The 20,288-nt window shown below is 36.8% G+C and overlaps 1 protein-coding gene and 2 long non-coding RNA genes across 3 annotated transcripts in view; 2 read left to right on the top strand and 1 right to left on the bottom strand.

Annotated features, from left to right (window-relative positions):
- The window catches only part of LOC105475975 (NudC domain containing 1), a 96,903-nt gene that overhangs the window by 11,934 nt on the left and 64,681 nt on the right, over nucleotides 1-20,288 (bottom strand). The window lies entirely within an intron of this gene.
- Nucleotides 1-20,288, top strand: part of LOC139355783 (uncharacterized) — a 32,933-nt gene that overhangs the window by 5,175 nt on the left and 7,470 nt on the right. The window contains exon 2 of the long non-coding RNA XR_011606829.1: nucleotides 10,896-10,977. This is a non-coding gene — a long non-coding RNA (uncharacterized lncRNA). The remainder of the gene's footprint in view (nucleotides 1-10,895; nucleotides 10,978-20,288) is intronic.
- Nucleotides 4,750-9,596, top strand: LOC139355782 (uncharacterized). The gene is made up of 2 exons (XR_011606828.1): nucleotides 4,750-5,311; nucleotides 8,493-9,596. It is a non-coding gene; the product is annotated as an uncharacterized lncRNA (long non-coding RNA).

Genomic DNA, 20,288 nt, shown 5'->3' with positions numbered 1-20,288 from the left:
CCTGTAAGTGTGAGCAACATCCCTTATGTATGTGAATGCCAGGTGACTGTTACGGGTCACACCATGTCTCTGGCAATCTGTTAGCTGAATCCTTCTTACCCACTTACATGGCAGTCCTCCTGTCTCCCTCCAATGTTCAGGTGAACCAGTGTCCCTATCTCATCCCTCTTTGACAGCACTTACTTTTCCTTAGATTTTAAGCTGTTGGCTGCCCTGTAAGCTCAGCTTTCTGATGAGTCTTTAAAAAGTTACGATTTCATAGATAATCCAGCATTATTTTATTACAATGGGCATGACAATCTTTCCAACTTTCTACATTCTAGGCAAAAGCAGGAATTTCCTTGATCACTATTTATTAACTTGCCTAAAAGGCCTAGGATTTCAACTTATAATCAACAGACTGGTGACAATTCAATGTCTACAAGAGGTTCCAAATATACAAGTAGCCAACCCATGTACCATAGGAACCCACTTCCCTGGTTTCTGCTAACAGAATCAAGGGTTGGTATCTAATCCACAGTTAACCATCTTTAATCCACTGATTTATAAAATGGTTATGATGAAGCGTTTTCTCATACTGGATGGTGGTTACCCAAAACAATAAAGTCCTCTTGATCAGGAAGTTTAAATACCAAAAAATAAACAATTCAAGCTAAGAAGACAGGCAGATGACATAGCTAGGGAGTACAGTAAGCAGAAACCATGATAAGATGTAGAAAGGAAGGGAGTTATCAATAAGTAGAAGTATGCTCAGTAGAAGCAAATGCAGAAGATGGCAATGTGATCATAATGGCACAGAACTGACTTAGAGAACAAGTTGATTATCAAGAGGCAAGTAGATCGCCTGGTCATCAGAACTTGTACTATTTTCTAAACAATGTTTCACATTTCCTTTAGGCCTGACTTGCCAGTGCATTTGTTTCCTAAATGACCTTAGCTATCCATGAGATCTGAAGAGATTGTTTCCACTGTTCCTCATAGGCTCCATACATGCTCACATTGTGACTTGAGATAACCAAAGGTTTTCTCTGTTGCCTGCAACCTCTACAAGTTTAGGTAACAGGAATTCTTCCAAAACAAAAGCAAAGTACAGTTAAGATTAAAAAGTAAAGAGACTAAAATAACTAGTTTTGCTAAGTGAATTAAGTGAATTAAAATGAAGTGTGATAAAAAGCACAAAGTATACTTACTGTATAATCCTATAGACACAGAAAATACCAATATGAGAAAAAGAAAAAAACATATGAAGAACAAAAAGATATTGCATCATAATTTGAAGTGGATAAAACAGGGGAAGTAAAACATTATCCACTATCTAGCATGGGCCATTACCTGGAAGAAAAAAGTACAAGATGTTCAGAAGGTTCCTGAGTCAAGAACAGGTGAAACAAAACCCATTTTTCACTAGAGAACTATATATTCTGACTGTGAACAAAATTCCATCGAGTTTACAACTTGGTAGCCAAGAGCAAAACAGGACAGCAAACAAGAAAGAAAACGGTGGTTGCTTTGGGTACATGCACTGCCACAGGTGAGATGAAGCAGCCAATAGCTTATGAGCAGTGGAAACAAACACAAAAGACATTTTTTAAAATGAAGTAGGTAAAGACTCCCATTTAATTCAAATACCTCTAATGGTAATTACCTAGAAATACACAGTGTGGTAATTAATGTTCATCCTGATGATATGTAACCATCAACAAAATGTTACTTTCTCTTCAGAATGCTTTATGTAAGATGTTGGGCAAAAAATACATTTTAGTAAGATTTCAAGGGGAAAAAGAAGGCTTCAAATATTTTTGGTATTTGAACAGAAAAAAATAACTTATTTAGGCAATTTACTCATTTGGAAAATTCATTTCTTGTTAATACCAACTAAATATCTTACTGCATGAAAAAGAAAAACAGCTCTGAACTCCATAAATCCTTTGGGCAATAAAATATACTTCCACATTTCTTTTTTTTTTTTTTTTTTTGAGACGGAGTCTCGCTCTGTAGCCCGGGCTGGAGTGCAGTGGCCGGATCTCAGCTCACTGCAAGCTCCGCCTCCCAGGTTTATGCCATTCTCCTGCCTCAGCCTCCCGAGTAGCTGGGACTACAGGCGCCTGCCACCTCGCCCGGCTAGTTTTTTTGTATTTTTTAGTAGAGACGGGGTTTCACCGTGTTAACCAGGATGGTCTCGATCTCCTGACCTCGTGATCCGCCCGTCTCGGCCTCCCAAAGTGCTGGGATTACAGGCTTGAGCCACCGCGCCCGGCCATACTTCCACATTTCTTCTCTTACGTTTACTATAGAAAAGGTCATATTTACCTTTGAATTACCTTTGTAGTCTTTGAATGAAGACTACAATTAGAGTAAAATATTCTCTAGGGAAAATTTGACATGTATTTCAAATAGTCAATTCATTGTCTTATTATTCTCTTTGTAGAACACTTAGCAATTAAAGACTTCTGAAGATTAAATGTCAAAGTGAAGACATTTAGACGACTTTTAATCACTTCTAATACCAAATTAAATTTAAAAAAAATTAATAAAAATGTTTTATCTACTCAGAAAGTGTGTATTAGGATACCAGATTGAAACTTTAATTTCAAATTCATATTCTGTACATAGAATAAATTGTTAGAATTATTTACTGTGTTCTTACTATGCATGAAGTATTTAGCTGATCTGTATTTACTACCTTATTTAATCTTCATTACCTGAGAATTAAGAATATGATCCCATTTAACAGAAGAGGAAACTCAAACTTGAGAGGTTCAGAGATTTAAGTCAAGAAGCTAACAACTGGTAGCTGGAATTTAAATTCAGATGTATTTCCAAACTCGTTCTTCACCACCACCTGCATGTTCTCACAAAGTCCATTTTAAAGCAACTATTAACCACCAGAGTGTGCGTCCCTGGGTAGGCACTAGTTCAGATGTGGTAACTCACATACTATAAATATGCTTATAGTCTAGTTTCGTCAATTAAGCTGTGTAGATAAGTTTTCTGTGTGTTTTGTGTATAAAATTGATGTCTAAAAAAATATGGAAAAGAAGTCTTATAAAATCCTGGGTTGCATTTTTTTGTTTGAACACCCATTAAATTACCTATATACTTAAGTATCTCTTTACCTTGACTAGAGACTGAAGCATAGGAAGACGTCAGATCTTAGCTCAGTGGTATAAAATACAATTGGTGGAAATGCACTTAAATTTCTACTTTAAAAAGCCACAATAACTATTACTTAGAAATATCTTTTAAAACCGGTATTTTTCTTTTTTTTTTGCAAATTATCAAATTAGGTCTCAACTATGATGTATCATAACATTTTACTGACTACTCCAGTGGAGGATACATATAAATGTTACCAGATAGAAGAAATACACAGATACATATAAGAAAATAGAAAGTTCCATACAGAAAAAAGAGAAAAAAAGCAGGTGAGAAGATAGATAATATGGTTGTGTTTTAATAGGGGACAGAAGACAATGTGAGCAGAGGTAAATAAAGAGAACAAGAGGAATAAAAGAAACAGTGAGAAAAGGTAGAACATTTCAGGCAGAGATAATAATAAATGCAAAGATTCTAAGGGAAAAGCATGTTTCACTAGGTTTGAGGAACAGCATAATGGCCAGTGTAGCTAAAGAAAAGTGAACTAGTTGCCGGATGCTGTCACTCACACCTGTTATCCCAGCACTTGGGAGGTTGAAGTGGAAAGATCACTTGAAAGTTCAGGAGTTTGACACCAGCTTGGGCAACACAGTGAGACTCCATATCTACAAAAAATCCAAAAATGAGCTAGGCGTGGTGGGATGTGCCTGCGGTCCCAGCTACTCAGGAGGCTGGAAGTAGGAGGACTGCTTGAGTCTGGGAGGTCTAGGCTGCAGTGAGCATGCACTTCAGCCTTGGTGACACTTGTCTCAAAACACAAAGCAAAACACAATCCAGAAAAGCAAACTAGGAAAAAATGGTGAAAAATAAGATAATCAGGACTGGATGGCAGTGTTCTTTTAAACTATGTCTCCATACTGGTAGCAAAATCAAGTTGGAAGATCAAGAACTGGATTTTCTATTTGATTTCATTAAAATACCACAGAAGAATATTAGAGTACATCTCATACAATAAGGATAGTACTGTTTTGTGAAACTTTTGCATCAGATGTGTGTGCATGTGTTGAGTCTCAATTAAACAAGTATCACATACAATGAGTCGCAGAAACTTGGAAGGCTCTTTGTAGACCATGGTAAGGATACTGAAAATTATCCTAAATGTAACACATAGGAAGCCTACTATAGGGAGAACAAGAATAGAGAAATTACATAATCTATTAAATCCTTTAAAAAGATTACTTTGATCTTCCTACAAAGTACTTATTAATTCAAAATGAAAGATAACTTTAGAGTATAGAAACCTGGTAGACACCACATAATCACATATTCCACCACAAGAGTAGGAAAAAAATGACACCAAATTCCTCCTAATGTGATACACTATAAGGGAAACATCTTTTATGTAGTATTCCTGACAAAACAAATGCATCATCTGAACCTGATGAGGATATACAATCCAATTCAAAGATAATCTATAAAAAAGGTACAAAATAAACTAAAAAATGTTGGTTAACTTGCTATTCCAAATTACAGGAGATTAAAGACACACCATAACTAAGCACTTAAAAATTCAACACCTCTTCATGACAAAAAAATAAAACTCAGCAAGCTAAGACGAAACATGACTCCTACTTAAATAACAACTGTCCGGAGCTGCACGCCCCGGCCATAGCGAGTAGTAGCTGACGATTGAAGACGCCTGAGCTATGTTCGTTTCCACCCCACACCTTCTCCCTATCTTTGCCTTTTTCCCTGTATTAATACCTCATAAAAGATGGTGCTCTTCCTGCTTCTTCTTCACCTATTTTTCCCGCGCCCGCGAAAATTACTACCTGACAGCGCAGGTGCAACATGACGTTCGACCAGAGAAACCAATACCTACTTGGTCACGCCCTCTGCGATGAGATCATCTCTGCCTCTGGCCCAACCCCTTTCCCTCCAAGTGTATATAAGGCACTGCATTACCGCCATTAAAGTAGACTTGATCAGAGCACTGTCTTGTCTCCATTTCTCGTATCTCTTATTCCCCAAATTCCCACCCCCTCTTCCAGGACCTGCTTCGACTATCCCGTGGGCCGGGAGACGTGGCGCCCGAACAGGGACCTGGAAACGAGGGACACTGTGAGGAAGAGGACGCCGGAGGATGGTCGACCGCTAACAAAGATAAAAGGAATTAAACTGATCACCGCGGGAACCTGCCGCGTCAGGATCGAAGGTAAGTGAGGCGTCCGAAATGGGACAAGAATTAAGTCAGCATGAAATATATGTAGGACAATTAAAAGAGGCTTTAAAGATACGAGGAGTAAAGGTTAAAGGTAATGACTTGTTTAAATTTTTTGATTTTGTAAAAGATACTTGCCCTTGGTTCCCACAGGAAGGAACTATTGATATCAAAAGATGGCGTAGAGTAGGGGATTGTCTTCAGGACTATTATAATACTTTTGGGCCAGAGAAAATTCCTGTGACCGTTTTCTCTTATTGGAACCTCATTAGAGATTTAATAGATAGGAAGGAGGTCGATCCGCAAGTTATGGCTGCGGTCGCTCAGACAGAGCATATTTTGGAGGTGGGCTCCCGTTCTAACCTTGCAAAGCCTCCGCAAGATACGGAGGAGGGTCTCATTTCCCTCGAGGGTAATCATGGGAATGGATCCCAGTGGATGTGCGGATGGCTGGGCGGGTCTTGCATGTTTGCAGTTTTTGTAAATTTGTCGAGTACCATCTGAAAATAATTATTACTATTCAGTGATTCTCAAGCTTTCTCAATTTTGGCAGTGTATATGAACCACCTGAAGATTGTATTTTAATTGGTTAAAACAATGGTTCTCATTGAGTTTTAGCCTTCAGTGTGCATGAAACTCACTTGGGAGGCTTGTTCAATCACAGCTTGCAGAGCTCTGCCCTCCAAGTTTCTGATTTGCTGCGTCTGGGGTGCAGACCATTATTTACTTATCTACCATGTACCCAGGTGATGAGGTTTTTGGTCTTGTAGGCATGCTTTGCGTTTACAAGATTTAAGAGCAGTAAATATCACTATGATCCTTATGGGTGCCTTACAACCAGGATTACCTTCACCGGTTGCGATTCCTCAAAAATATTTTAAAATCGTTATTGACCTTAAAGATTGCTTTTTTACAATTCCCCTTCATCCTGCTGACCAAAAAAGATTTGCCTTTAGTCTTCCATCTACAAATTTTAAACAACCAATGAAGCGCTATCAATGGAAAGTCTTACCTCAGGGTATGGCTAATAGTCCTACCTTGTGTCAAAAATATGTAGCTGCTGCTATAGAGCCAGTCAGAAAAACGTGGGCACAAATGTATATTATACATTATATGGATGATATTTTAATAGCAGGAGAAATTGGCGAACAAGTCTTACAGTGCTTTGCTCAACTCAAACAAGAGTTAGCAGCAGCTGGACTACAAATAGCCCCAGAAAAGGTACAATTACAAGATCCATACACCTATCTTGGTTTTCAAATTAATGGACCCAAAATCATTAATCAAAAGGCCGTTATACGTCGTGATCATTTAAAAACTTTAAATGATTTCCAAAAATTACTGGGAGACATAAATTGGCTTCGACCGTACTTAAAACTCACTACAGGAGAGTTAAAACCTCTTTTCCATATATTAAAAGGAGACTCTAATCCAAAATCTCCCAGGTCCATTACTAAAGAAGCATTAATGGCACTCCAACAGGTAGAACATGCCATTGCAACACAATTTGTTACCAGTATTGATTATTCTCAGCCATTAATATTCCTTATTTTTAACACAACAATAACCCCTACTGGCCTATTTTGGCAGAACAATCCCATTATGTGGGTACACCTGCCCTCCTCCCCTAAAAAGGTTTTGTTGCCTTATTATGATGCCATAGCTGATCTAATTATCTTGGGAAGAGAAAACAGTAGAAAATACTTTGGAATAGAACCCTCTACCATTATACAGCCCTACACTCAATCACACATTCATTGGCTATTACCAAATACGGAAGCCTGGCCAATTGCTTGCGCTTCTTACACTGGCGCGATTGACAACCATTACCCACCTAACAAACTTATTCAATTTTGTAAACTTCATGCGTTTGTGTTTCCCCATATTACCAGCAAAGAACCTCTCAATGACGCATTATTAATTTTCACTGATGGATCTTCCACAGGACTTGCCGCTTACACTTATAATAATGTAGTCGTTAAATTCCAGACCACTTATACATCAGCTCAGCTGGTCGAATTGCAAGCTATAATTGCAGCACTATCAGCTTTTCCTTGTCAGCCACTTAACATTTACACAGACAGCACCTATCTGGCTCATTCAATACCCCTCTTAGAGACCGTGCCTCAAATTAAACATATTTCAGACACAGCTGACCTATTTTTACAATGTCAACAACTTATTCGAAAAAGGACTACTCCCTTTTTTCTTGGGCATATTAGAGCACATTCAGGATTACCGGGACCTTTAACACAAGGTAACGCAACAGCTGACGCGGCAACAAAAATCATAGCCACAGTCACTACAGACAATTTGCAACAAGCACAAAAAGCACATGCCTTACATCATTTAAACGCCCAAACTTTAAGACTCATGTTTAAACTTACCAGAGAACAAGCTCGACAAATAGTTAAACAATGCGCCAACTGCATAACGTATTTGCCTGTTCCCTATATAGGAGTTAACCCCCGAGGACTCATCCCCAACGAAATTTGGCAAATGGACGTTACTCACCACTTAGAATTCGGTCAGCTAAAATATATCCATGTATGCATAGACACCTATAGTGGATTCATCAGTGCAACTCTCCAAACAGGAGAGGCCACCAAACATGTCATAGCTCATTTATTACATTGCTTTTCTATTTTAGGAATACCCAAACAAATTAAAACAGACAATGGCCCTGGTTATATAGCCAAAACCTTTTTACAATTCTGTAATACCCTACAAATTAAACATACCACAGGTATTCCCTACAATCCCCAAGGACAAGGTATAGTAGAAAGAGCTCATCTGTCTTTAAAAACTGTTATCACAAAATTAAAAGGGGGGAGCTGGTACCCCGTGAAGGGTACCCCTAGAAACATACTCAATCATGCCCTGTTTATCCTTAATTTTTTAAATTTGGACAGTCATGGAAAATCGGCTGCTGATCGTTTCTGGCATCCTGAATCTCAAAAACAGTTTGCAATGGTAAAATGGCCACTTGATGGTTCATGGCATGGCCCCGATCCAGTTTTAATTTGGGGAAGAGGCTCAGTATGCATCTTCTCACAAAAAAAAATGATGCAGCCAGATGGCTGCCTGAAAGATTGGTAAGACAAATAAATCATAACCATTGTCAGTCCAGGGAAGATAAATCTCCCTGAGAAGTTCTTTCCTTTTTGTTTTTCAGAAAATGAAGCCTAACATGAGATTCCTTTGGAGAATAATCGCTCTATATAACATAGTGACAGTCTATGCAGGTTTTGGTGACCCTCGTAAGGCAAGAGAATTATTACGAAAACAATACGGCCAGCCTTGTGATTGCAGAGGGGGACAGGTATCTGAACCTCCGTCAGACAGAATCACCCAGGTGACTTGCTCGGGCAAGACAGCTTACCTAATGCCAGACCAGTCATGGAAATGAAAAGTGCTGTTTTTACGCCAACAAATCCGGAATCGTCAGAGATAAGATAAAGACTTTACAGGAAGAACTAGAAGAGCGCAGAAAAGGTCTGGTCGCTAATCCCTTGTGGACTGGACTCGATGGACTTCTCCCCTATCTCCTGCCATTTCTTGGTCCTTTACTTACTCTTCTACTCTTTCTCACTCTCAGGCCTATAATCTTTAATAAGCTTATGGCATTCGTCAGACAACAAATCGAGGCCTTCCAGGCCAAACCTATACAGGTCCATTATCATCGCCTTGAGATGACTGAAAATGGTGAGTCTTATTTACCTTAATAAGACCACCTCCCCTGTGTGCTGAACTGGACAGTCAATGACGGGTAAGAGGACACTATCTCCATCGGAGCCTAAGACAGGAGGGCCGCCCTTGCTGCTGCCTTATCCCATGACGGGCCTAGAAGGTGGGGATGAGTTGACCCAACCTAAGACAGGCGCAGTTCCCGAGGGGTCGTTTTCTCATCATAAAATAAATAAAAGGGGGACCTGTCCGGAGCTGCACGCCCCGGCCATAGCGAGTAGTAGCTGACGATTGAAGACGCCTGAGCTATGTTCGTTTCCACCCCACACCTTCTCCCTATCTTTGCCTTTTTCCCTGTATTAATACCTCATAAAAGATGGTGCTCTTCCTGCTTCTTCTTCACCTATTTTTCCCGCGCCCGCGAAAATTACTACCTGACAGCGCAGGTGCAACATGACGTTCGACCAGAGAAACCAATACCTACTTGGTCACGCCCTCTGCGATGAGATCATCTCTGCCTCTGGCCCAACCCCTTTCCCTCCAAGTGTATATAAGGCACTGCATTACCGCCATTAAAGTAGACTTGATCAGAGCACTGTCTTGTCTCCATTTCTCGTATCTCTTGTTCCCCAAATTCCCACCCCCTCTTCCAGGACCTGCTTCGACTATCCCGCGGGCCGGGAGAAACAACTCCAGAGCTAATGTCATATTTAATGATAAACTACTCAATCTTTCTTCCTAAGATTATGAACAGGACAAGAATTCCTATTCTCACCAATGACATCTGCATTGCATCTAATATCCTAGCTAGTAAGAAAAAGAAATAAAAGGTATGCAGATTGGAAAATAAGAAGTTATACTGTCTTTATTCGCAGATATTACCCTGTACGTTGAAATCTTGGAGTATCTACAAAAAAGTAACTGGAAAAAGATAATTTATTGAAGTTACAATATAAAGTCAAGTAACACTGTTGCTACATAATACATAAAATAAACTGGAAATTTAAAAAATACTCATTATATTAGAATCCCAAAATACAAAATATTGGGATAAATATGACTTCACTTCAAAAGGCTGCGAGGACACATTAAGGAAAATCTAAATAAATGAAGAGACAATGTTTATGGATCAGAAGATTCAATTATCATTGAAGTATCAATTCTCCTTAAGTTGAGGTGCAGATCCAACACAATTCCAATTAAAAGCCCCATAGACATTTTTGTGCAAATTAAAAAGCTGATTGTAAAGTTTTTGCAAGAATTAAACCTATTTAGGAAAACAAAAATCAAGACTAATACCATCTGAAAGGAAACTCCCTGTAACGCTACAGTAATCAAGCCAGTATAGTACTATCTACAGAAGGAATCAGCAAACTTAAGGGGTCAGACAGTAAATATTTCAGGCTTAAAGGTCATAGTCTTTGTTAAAATTATTAAACTCTATTGTTGTAGTCTGTAAGTAGCTATAGAGAGCATATAAATACATGTCTATGACTGAGTTCTAATAAAACTTTATTTATAAAAACAGGTACCTGGCCCACTGGGTCTTGCAGATAATGAATCATTTGTCAAATACATGTATTACAAATTCATTCCCCTCTCTGTAGCTTCTGTTTTACTCTCATAATGACATATTTTTGAAAAACAGATGTTAAATTTGATCCAATTGCTCACTTTCTTTTTTTGGAGTTAGTGTTTTTACATGTCCTAATCAAGTAATCTTTGCCTACTCCAAGGCCACAAAGATGACTTTGTGTTTCCCTCTAAAAGCTTTATTAGTTTATTATTTCATGTTTATTATCATAGTTTATTATTTCATATGCAGCCCATGTGTAACTGATTTTTGCATATGGTGTGATGTAAAAGTCAAAATACTTTTTTTCCCTTACAGATATCTAACAGATGCAGTGCCATTTGTTGAAAAGACCATCCTTTTCCCACTGCACTGCTATGCCACTCTTGTCACAAATAAGGTAACTGTATTCATGTGTCAGGTTTACTATTTATATTACTGCCAAATCCACAAAATGTATAGCAAATGATAATAATAAACAAACTGTATTTATTATCAACTATCTATCAATCCCTCCAGACAGGAACATAGAGACTTCATCTCATCTAGTGTGTGATGGGCAGTCTCCCTAGGAAAAGGTTGGGGAAGAAAGAAAAGTTGTATGTTGATAAAAATTCTTCCAACTGGGATAGTAATTTATGATAGCTGGTAAAAATTGGCTTTGCCCTTTAAGATTCTAGAAGGAAAATAATTAAATATCCTAGCTAAAACAAAAGCTTCTAGGAAGAGTATATTCCTGGAGAAAGGCTCAGTATGTATGAACACAGATTCTAAGAAAAAAACAAGTATCAGTTAAGAAAGCATTTCATTGCTATCTCCAAGGAACGAACTGAATTCTAGTGCACTGAGGGCTTGACACTGTACAGAATTTTAAGAATCAAAAAATACAAGATTTGTAACTACAATTACATCTTTTCAGAGGAGAATGAAAGGCAAAAAAGGAATTGAAGACTTCTGCAAACAAGTCCATCATAGATAATAATAACTGGCAACCAATAATTAACAACATTATTCATTATACTCTCACAATCCTGAAAGAAACTAAAATTCTCCAATAAAACTACACTCATTATGAGGTCAGCATTACTGTGATACCTGAACTTTAAGGTGTTGGGAGACAATTATCCTAAATACATTTTCTGCATATCTTTGAAGCAGAGGCACGAAATATATTCTGGACTACTATTTCAAGGATGTCTGTAAAGCAAATAATGCAAATAACCTAAGAAGATACAGTATCTCTTTCTAAAGTAAAAGGCAGATTTGTTTAAAGTTCAGTAGAATAATGTCTCTTCTAAGCAAAGTACAGGAAGGCTTACTGGTCATCTCCATATTTCCCCGTGAAAATTGAGGATCAGGGAAGTGGTCCAAATGCTGATACTCTGGGTTAATGATACTGCTGTCAGTGATAAACTATCCTTTGTGCCTGACACAGGAGTCTCATGTCTTTTTATCAGCATCTATGAAACTGTGATAGGCTAACTTGTTAGCTTGCAAATAGGCTAAAAATCTCAGACCCACTGTCATTCTGGGGAAGAAGATGGAATGCTGACAGAGAAAGGGCTCTCTGGAGGAGAAAAATGAGAGCCTTATAGGTTGATTAACAACATTAAAGATGTGTCTATGGGATTATCTGGTTAATAAGGCAATAAATGTCCTTTACTTCATGGCCTATTAATGAGGAGCTGGAAAGGCAGGTTCAGTACTGGGAAGATGGCTGACAGCTGCCTGAATAGTGCCCTGGTTATTGCTAACTCTTTTCCAGAAGAAAGTACCTTCTCACTGATTTGGTAGTAGTACTTTAATTAAAGCATAATGTACTTTAATTTCTGTTTTGATATAAACTAAATATCACCATCTTCTTTTTTTTAAAGATTTTCATAAGTTTCACTTTCTCGAAAATAGGGGCAATACAAATTTACCTTATTTAATAAGTTTCTTCTGGGCAAATCAAGTACTTGCTAATTCATACTTTTAATAGTTTACTATTCAAAAGATTTTTCCATATACTAAAAAGTAAACCTCAAAGAGTCACACAAAAGATTAGGACACAATAAAAATATCAAAAAACAGTATGAATATTTATCAGATTTTTATGAGGGCAATAATCTAAGTGCAAGAAGGCAAATATATAAACATTACTCAAAGATATAAACACTTAAGCTGTCATTAAAGTGAGAAAAAGTAAGCAATATTAACCAAAAACAGTCAAAGTGAAATGTCCACAACAATTATGACCCAAAATCAAATCATATGCTATTTTTTCTTTTATTCGAGAGAAGGTCTCACTGTTATAGGTTGCTTAGGCTGGAGTGCAGGCACCATTATAGCTCACTGGAACCTCCAACTCCTGGGCTCAAGAGATCTTCGGGCCTCAGGCCCCCGAGTAGCTGGGACTAAATGTTTGCACCACCACGCCTGGCAAATTTTTTTTGTAGACAAGAGGTGGGGGTGGAGTCTCACTATGTTGCCCAGGCTGGTTCTGACCTCCTGGCCTCAAGTGATCCTCCAGCCTTGGCCCCCTAAAGTCTGGGATTATTGGCATGAGCCACTGTGCCTGGCCCATATGTTATTCAAACAGCTAAAAAATAGATAATGGGTACAACAGGAGCAAACAGAATTTAAAACAAGCATAAAGAAATCAACTGCAATATGAGTCAAAGAAACTCAATGTATAATTCACATATCTCAGATATCAATTCATAACCATTAAGTTGGAAATAGTATTAAGTAGTATTTCTACACACACACACACACACACATACACACACACGTCTCTTTGAGACTCTATACTCCAGCAATGCCAAATTAGTGCTGATTCTTCAAAAGAACCATCATCTCTGGGATATCACATAAACTGCAATATTTGTTTGATACAACTCTCTTTCCTCACTTTCGTACACTATAATTATTGTTATAAATACTTATTTACATGCTTGCTCCCCACTTGACTGTATGTTTTAAAAGTAGAGACTGTCTTGATTACCAATAGTCTCCAAAATTGAATGTAAGCACCGTATACATTTATTTGCTCAATGTTGGCATGGTTACATTAAAAGTGGTGACAGGTAACTTCTGCAATATTTGTAAAGCACTTTAATCCAAGCCCAAGACTCTAAGATAATGAAAAAAATACATGGAGAGGGGTATTTTAAATGATTATATTTATATTTTTTAAAATCTAGGGGAAACAAATTTATTAGATAATTGATTAAATTGTGGTATAAGCCTATATGACAGCATGCAGCATATTAGTATTTCAAAAATATGGACCAATAGGTAAAATGCTTATGGCAATATTAATTTTTAAACAGTAGGCTATAAATTGAACCTACAGTATTGTTATAGACCTAAAAATTACACAAGGACAAGGTGAAAGTTTCAAAAAGGTTAACATTAGCACTGCTAGATCAAGAAAATGAAAAATCCACACTAGAATGAATACATTACATATATATACATGATGAAAACTATGTAAGGGTCAAAACAAACGAAACTCAGCTATACATGACAATGTGGTTGACCCTCACGAACTTAAAGAAAAAAAGTCACAAAAGAATACCCAATGTAATTAACAATGACTGTTAAACATATCAGTAATAAATATTAACAATGAAATATTAGACATTTAGGACAGCTCTCTTGGGCAAGAGGAAAAAGGCATAAGGAGAAGTAGTTAGGAGATGAGATCTAGAAAACATAAAACACAAAAACATGGATTGTTTATTTTGATTTACATTAATGCTATTTAAGCAATATGTATTTTTTATAAAAGACTTCTACTTAAATTTTATTAAAATGATGCCTTCATACCAACATAATTTACATGGTTTAATTATTTTTCTAAATGTAAATTTTCTTCAAATAGGACTCATAGGCCCTCAGGACTCATAGGGCCTCACTATATATGAGTGAGGGCTAGTACATACCATAAAGAAGTATAATATATACCTATACATACACATCTATACTAGTGCACATACACACACAGGTATGGAGCACTGCATTACATGGTATTATGAACAGCAATTACTGCTGCAACAAGTATCTTTACAGTAAAAACTTTTTTCAGTTATCAAAATATAAGGGCAAGAAAATAGACTACTCACTTCCGCCACTCTCTATGGGCTAAAGGAATCTACCAAGAAAAAGAAAATTCAAATACCTTTATATGTGGTTTTACTTCGTATTGTTGTAAGTTAATTCTGCATGTCTCTTTAACTTCTGTATGTTTTGAAAGCAGACATACTGACTGCTCTTTACTCTCTACTACCTTTCCAAATGTTAATGCCCCCAGTTGATAGACAAATGGACTCCCATGGCTGAAGTGCTCAAAGTTAAAACAGAAGCAGGCAGCCATGGCTGGGTGAGGAAGTGGTCACCTATTGTGTTCTCAGAAAGACTTTGTAAAAGTATGACAAGACCTCCTTTTCTACAACCAAGCCAAACCAGTTCCTATTGTTGGTGCCAAAATAAACTGCAGCCAGAATCCCCTCACCCATCATTCACTATTAGAAAGAAACAATTGACAGAGACTTCTGGTTTTATGCTTGAAAACCAACCAATCAGAGTTCACCTGTCCCAGTCAATCAGGGCTCAGCTGTGGTTATTCAGCTCAAACTATGGTTATTCAGAATTGGGTATTTGGCAAACATTTTTCCAAAGTAAATCAATCAATCATTGCTCAGCTATATTGACCAAGGGGCTCAGCTGTGCTGACGGATCAGAACTAAGCTGCCATTCATTCATTTGCATAAACAGATCTGCTTGGGAACCTGGGCAGGAACTTTTGCTATAAAACCTGAACCCGGCCAGGTGCGGTGGCTCATGCCTGTAATCCCAGGACTTTGGGAGGCCAAGGTGGGCGAATCACGAGGTCAAGAGTTTGGGACCAGCCTGGCCAACATGGTGAAATCTTGTCCCTACTAAAAATACAAAAAATTAGCTGGGCATAGTGGTGGGCACCTGTAATCGCAGCTACTCGGGAGGCTGAGGCAGGAGAATCGCTTGAACACGGGAGTCAAAGGTTGCAGTGAGCCGAGATCATGCCAATGCACTCCAGCTCGGGGGACAGAGTGAGACTCTGTCTCAAAGAAAAGAAACACTGAACCTCTCTTTGTTCTCTAGAACACACCTTCATTTTACACTGAAAGCTGCCTAAGGCTACATCTCCTCAGTCTGCAAACTGTTCGCTGGAATAGTCTCTTTCCTCCAAATTCCTTTTCAAAGAATTTTGTTCACACACGGATGTTTGCATAATGAATAGCCTTAGAAGATAGAGTGTCTCCCTCCAGTACTATAGGCAAAATGTTTATGACAATAAGCAGGTAGACATGCTAACTGATCATTATAGTAGACTGAAGTTCCCTAAGCTCAAGTTTTCTCTCCTGTAATACAACCTACTGATGTAGGTGGGAATCCATCTGGACCCATCTGTTCTGTCCAGTGGGAATTTTAGACTTGAGAAATTGGTGCAAATATACTAATGCTTATGCTGTTTACTGTGCAAAGTAATAGAGTCTCCAATCCAGTAATTTCCTGTCTCCTACCAGCATCCATTAAACTGGCAGGTTAACTTGTTAGCCTGTAAATGTGGTAAAATCTCAGAACCTTCACAGTTCTTAAGTAACTTTCTAAGAATTAGTGCTGTTATTGTGTGAATGGTATATACACACAATCTCTTTTAGACAAGCTACTTTCAAAGTATGATATGCAGAAGAACCCTATTGGGTTGGGGAGGGGGGTGCTGGGAGATACCTTCAGGGGGTCCATAGACTTAAAACTATTTTCATAATAATACTAGGATGTAAATTGCTTTCTCCCTATTTTTAAATTTGTATGGATGGTACAAAAGAAAAAGTAGGTAAAATTGCTGGAGTGATAGCATCAATTATTGCAAATAATAGCACCAGATACTAGTAATTACCTGAAGTTGCTACTCACTGTAAAGAAAAGGCCAGTTTCACTTTAAAATGTCCTTGAGAAAGAAAAATGATTAATTTTATTAAATCTTGACTCTTGAGTACATGTCTTTTTAGTATTCTGCATGATTAAATGGGAAGCACACATAAAGCAGTTCTGCTGCATACTAAAGTACCATGGTTGTCTCAAGGAAAAGCACGTGGGAATCGTTTGAGTTGCAAACACTGAAATGGCCATTTTTTCATGGAACAGTATTTTCACCTGAAACAACAGTTGACAAACTATGGCTATTCTGAATTGAGATTTGGCAAACATTTTCCCAAAGTAAATGACTGAAGTCTATCACTTCAAGGAGAACACCCAAAAGTATTTGTTGCCAATGATAAAATTTCAGCTTTTGAACAAAACTTAGAATTTTGAAGAACTCATATTTATCACCATGAGGATGACAGCCTGCCAATCCTTAAAACACTCTTCTGGTGAGATTAGTGGTATATTAACAAACACTTATGTGTGTATCGGTTTACACTGAATAATGAAATAGATTAGCATTTGGAAAGTCTGCATAACTCAGAGAAGCAATATTTCCAAATTGTCGTCATGCGTAAAACATCCATTCAAAGTGTCTCAAAAACCAACTGATTTTAAAGTAACAGAGCATGAAAAGTTTACATTGCAACTAATATTTAAGAAATGGGCACGTCAAATTTTGGTGTAATATCAAAGGAAAAAACTCACCATTAACTACAAATGTTAATTAAATACCCTTCTCTTTCCAATTATATATCTATAGGAATCTGAATATATTTCAACCGCAGTATATCGCGAGAGATTGAATGCAGAAGCAGATATAAAGATTCAACTATATTAATGCAGACATTAGAGAGATCTGCAAAACTGTAAAACAATGACATTCCTTTTTTTTATTATTCCGGAAAATGTCCTAATTTTCATTAGAAAATATTATTTATGTTAACAATAGGTTATTATTTTTAAATGAATATTTTTAAAATTTCTTAATTTTTAATATGATACATTTTGATAAATATAATCCAACTATAAAAACTAAGTACACCAAAAAGCTGAAGGAGGTAAGGGCAGGCAAAGTAAACCCAATGGGTGGTTAAAAGGCTTGCTAAGAATACTAATTAATCAGTCAAACATAACTGCAAGGACAAAGTTTAACCTGATTAAAAAATAAATGTCAAATCCTCTAACATACTAATTTTAATTACAAATGAACTGTTTGTAATTAAACAATTTTGTTTCATAAAAATGCCGTTTACATGAAATTACTTGATTATTCATTACTTTGAATGACTTTTTTTGTAATGGATAATTCTGTTTTTTATAATAATTTAAAATTTCCATTTCCAAATAGTTTAATAAAATATGGAGGGAAAAAAAAGAATGTAAAGGGGTCCTGAGACCAAAAACCACTGGTTTAGGAACTTTTTAAACGTTTTTTAAACTATTATAACTATTTACACTATTATAAATGCTCTAATAACTTCTGATTCTATCCTTAATATCCTCTTGAAAGGATTAATAATATACGCACTTGCTTTTCCTACTTCCTTTCATAATGACATTAACTTAATTATTTTCTGTTTGTAACTCTTTTTCTTCCTGTCTTGATGAGTTTATTTAAAAGTTACAAATATTCTTTCAGGTGCTTCAATTTTATATCTTAAGCCAGTGGTCCCCAACTTTTTTGGCACCAGGGACTCGTTTCATGAAGACAATTTTTTCACGGACAAAGGCGGGGGTGTGTGGGCGTTCCAGGATGAAACCTCAGATCATCGGGCATTAGTCTCATAAGGACTGCATAACCTAGATCCTTTGCATGCACAGTTCACAATAGCACTACTATGAGAATCTAAGGCTGCTGCTGATCTGACAGGATGCAGAGCTCATCCACTGCTCACCTCCTGCTGTGCGACCAGGTTCCTAACAGGCCAGGGACCTATAAGGTCCGTGGCCTGGGTGGCTGGGACCCCTGTCTTAAGCAATAGATGAATCCGATCTAAGAAATTCACCATAATCTAATACTTAAAAATATCCTATCACCTTCTGGTCATTCAAGTCTATATAATTTGATTACTACAGATCAGTGTTGTCCAACAGAAATAAAATGGGAGCCACATACATAATTTTAAATTTTCTAGGAGCCATATTTAAGCATAAAAAGAAACTGGATAAATTAACTTGAATAATGTATTTTATTTAACCAAACATATCCAAATGATTATCATTTCAACATAAAAATTAATTAGTAATATTTTATGTTTTATGTATTTCATATTTTCAAAATCTGGTTGTGTATTTTACATTTATAGCACATTTCAATTCAGACTAGCCACATTTCAATTGCTCAATAGTCACCATATGGCCAGAGGCTAACATTTTGACAGCTCTTAGATAGAAGTAAAAATAATTCATCTTCAATTCTATCTGAATTCTGATTTGCACTTTACACTTTAGTGACCAATTTAATATTTCAGAGAAATATTAAATATTCAGTTCTGATATTTAATATTTCTTTTATTGTGCTGCTTCATTTATTTATTTAACATTTTATTTTCCAAATGGCAATTCTAACCCTAATGTCCATGTCTTTAAAGGAAACATATTTTGGGATATTTGTCATTTAAAACATAGAGTTCTGACCTTTTTATTATAGCATTATTTTCTAAAACTCTTAGGGAATATACTAACCTTCCCATGTAAGGTAATTTCAAATTTCAAGCATTGCATGAGTATCCATTCTACATATATGTTTATGCATTTTTACTTCACTGCATTTTTTTCTATATAAAATTAATAATATAAAAATCAAAATACTTATAATTTTTAACTTTTATGTTCGGGGTACATGTGCAAGTTTGCTACACAGGTAAATTGCGTGTCATGGGGGTTTGGTGTATAGATTATTTCGCCAACCAGGTAATAAGCATAGTTCCCAACAGGTAGTTTTTCAATCCTCATCCTCATCCCTCCACCCTCAAGTAGGCTCTGGTGTCTGTTGTTTTCATTTGTGTGTCCATATGTATTCAGTGTTTAGGATCTCACATGAGTCAGAATGGCCATTATTAAAAAGTAAAAAAAAAAAACAGATGCTGGTGACATGGGGGAGAAAAGAGAATGCTTATATACTGCTAATGGGAATGTAAATTAGTTAGCAATTGTGGAAAGTAGTTTGGAGATTTCTCAAAGAACTCAGAGCAGAATTATCATTTGACCCAGCAATCCCATTATTGTGTGTATACCCAAAGGAATAAAAATTGTTCTACCATAAAGGGCTTATAATTATAAAAAGAAAGTTTGGTTTCAAATCCAACTGAAACAAAGATAAGAATCTTTAGTTTAATTATACACTAATTGAAGTTAAACCAGCAATTAAACTTTGAAATGTGATTAGTTAAAAAGGTATGTACAAAATGCTGGAAACGTCTCATCAAATAAAAGCTATGGTACAATGAAGGATTGTTTGTTTATTTCTTAAGTTTCTGAGGATAGAAACTGCTTAGCACAGAAATCTATTGTTCACATTCCTTAGGAACACAGAAGTAAGACTAACTGTATTTATTCAGAAGGAAGGACGAACTGTAGTAGCTTAGGATCCCCAAAGAGAAATTTATGATCCTGTTGGTTTAGGGAAAATTATGGAAAGCATACTGGCAGCCCAAGAGATCTAGTTTCCACTACTGACTCTCTCTTTGATCCCATATAAACTCCATCTATCTCAGTTTGTCTTAATAAATCCGTAAAATGAAGAAGATGAAATAT

This window comes from Macaca nemestrina, chromosome 8 (genome assembly GCF_043159975.1).
Source record: "Macaca nemestrina isolate mMacNem1 chromosome 8, mMacNem.hap1, whole genome shotgun sequence".
Classification (NCBI taxonomy): Eukaryota; Metazoa; Chordata; class Mammalia; order Primates; family Cercopithecidae; genus Macaca; species Macaca nemestrina.
The sequence above is the reverse complement of the archived record's forward strand: the minus strand, read 5'-3'. Positions and strand labels throughout refer to the sequence as shown.